The 2,335-nt window shown below is 40.4% G+C and overlaps 1 pseudogene; it reads left to right on the top strand.

Moving 5' to 3' along the window:
* The first annotated feature begins 248 nt into the window (after window positions 1-248).
* Window positions 249-1,482, top strand: LOC113902149 (annotated as a pseudogene).
* The last annotated feature ends 853 nt before the right edge of the window (window positions 1,483-2,335 follow it).

Here is a 2,335-nt window from a genome sequence, read left to right as displayed (position 1 = left end):
TCCACATATTTCTTTCTGTTTTCAATTTTCTTTTGGCTTCTTAAGATCATTTGGATTCTCTATCCTTAACAATTTAAGTTAAAATCTAATAGAATCATGAAATCAGAATTTCCAGTTCATCTTATAATAAAATTAATAGTTTAATAGGCTCAATTTTGCCAATAATGCAAACAAATGTTTTAAAATTAAGTATAAGAATTCAGGAACAGGCGGCTCTCTGGAGGCAGCTAGCGCGAGGTTGTGGAGCGCTGAGCTGCGCGTCGTGCCCTGCGCTGCCCAGACTAGCGAACAATACAGTCAAGATGGCTAAAGGTGATCCCAAGAAACCAAAGGGCAAGATGTCTGCTTATTCCTTCTTTGTGCAGACGTGCAGAGAGGAACATAAGAAGAAAAACCCAGAGGTCCCTGTCAATTTTGCTGAATTTTCCAAGAAATGCTCTGAGAGGTGGAAGACCATGTCCGGGAAAGAGAAGTCGAAGTTCGATGAAATGGCAAAGGCGGATAAAGTGCGCTATGATCGGGAAATGAAGGATTATGGACCAGCTAAGGGAGGCAAGAAGAAGAAGGACCCTAATGCCCCCAAGAGACCACCATCTGGATTTTTCCTATTCTGCTCGGAATTCCGCCCGAAGATCAAGTCTGCTAACCCTGGTATCTCTATTGGAGATGTGGCAAAGAAGCTGGGCGAGATGTGGAATAACTTAAGTGATAGTGAGAAGCAGCCATATATCAACAAGGCTGCGAAGCTGAAGGAGAAGTATGAGAAGGATGTCGCAGACTATAGTCTAAAGGGAAGTTTGATGGCGCCAAGGGTGCTGCTAAAGTTGCCCGGAAAAAGGTGGAAGAGGAAGACGAAGAGGATGAGGAGGAGGAGGAGGAAGAGGATGAATAAAAAAAAAAAAAACTGTTGATCTGTCTCCTTGTGAATACCTTAGAGTAGGGAGTGCCTTGATTGACACACCTCTCACCCAAGATGTGTCTGTTGCCCTTATTAGGTTTAATTACCCAATTGGATCATGATCATATCTTAGTCTCTGAAAGTGCTCTAGCAATTGTCAGTGGTTTACGTTAAGTGGCCATGGGTGTCTGGAGCACCTGGAAACTGTATCAAAGTTGTACATATTTCCAAACATTTTTAAAATAAAAAGGCTCTCGTGTTCTCCTCACTCTGTGCACTTTGCTGTTGGTGTGACAAGGCATTTAAAGACGTTTCTGGCATTTTTTTTTTTTAATTTGTAAGGTGGTGTGTTAATTCTATGGTCATTGGCTAGAAATCCCGAGTTTTCAACTGTACATATCTATAGTTTGTAAAAAGAACAAAGCAACCAAGACACACTCTTGATGCTCCTTGCTTGGTGTGGAGGCTGTGGGGGCAATGCCTTCCAGAGGGGCTGTAGCTCAGGGCGTGCACTGTGGGGCTGGACCTGTGGACACTGCAGTGGGCATCCATTTAGCTTCAGGTTGTCTTGTTTTTGTATATAGCGACATAGCATCCCGCTGCCATTCTTAGCTGTGGAGTAGGTGGGGGAGGTCAGCAGACATGAGAAGTGTTTTGGATCCTTTTTAGTTGAAGTGCGGTAGTTTTAAACTGTTTTGTTTTTTTTTAAAACAAACTGTAGAACTGTTCATTGTCAGCAAAGCCAAGAGCCACTGCACCAGTGAAAGTTCAAGAATCTTCTGTACTAAATACGATCTGCAATGTTCTGTTATTTTTTTTGTATGTTTAGAATGTTGAAATGTTTTTGAAGTTAAATAAACAGTATTACGTTAAAAAAAAAAAGAATTCAGGAAATAAAAGGACTTTTTCCTGGTTACTAGACACAGAGCTATATTTAAAAATATATTAAACTGATATTTTTAAAGTCAGAACTGATTACATATGGTCTACACATAAGCAAAAAGTTACATTTGTTTGACTAAATAATTTTCTTAGGCAACTATAAGAATAAAACTTCTAAGGCTTCTTTGTTTTCAGGCAAACCAACATGTTGGATACACAAAAGTGCTAAGTGACTGGGGAGGAAAGTGTATTAAGAGATTGCAGAGACCTGGCCTGTTCAGAGAATGCCTGATTCTAAATACAGCATTTGAACTGCAATTTGAAGGGTTGATAGGATTTCAACAAAACAAGAATTGAAGGAAGAAATGCCAAGTAGAATGGCAGAGGCAATGCCAATGAGAGAAAATTGAAATGTGCATGTTTTTAGTCATCCTACCAAAAACTTGTCTTCTGTCATCTGCTAACCTCTAAAATATGTACATGAAACAAACACAGTACATACTCTCAAAGATCCCCCCGGGACATAGGAAGAGCAGCATCAGCAACCCCACAGCC

The sequence above is a fragment of the Bos indicus x Bos taurus genome, chromosome 2 (genome assembly GCF_003369695.1).
Source record: "Bos indicus x Bos taurus breed Angus x Brahman F1 hybrid chromosome 2, Bos_hybrid_MaternalHap_v2.0, whole genome shotgun sequence".
Classification (NCBI taxonomy): Eukaryota; Metazoa; Chordata; class Mammalia; order Artiodactyla; family Bovidae; genus Bos; species Bos indicus x Bos taurus.
This window is presented reverse-complemented; position numbering and strand designations above follow the sequence as displayed.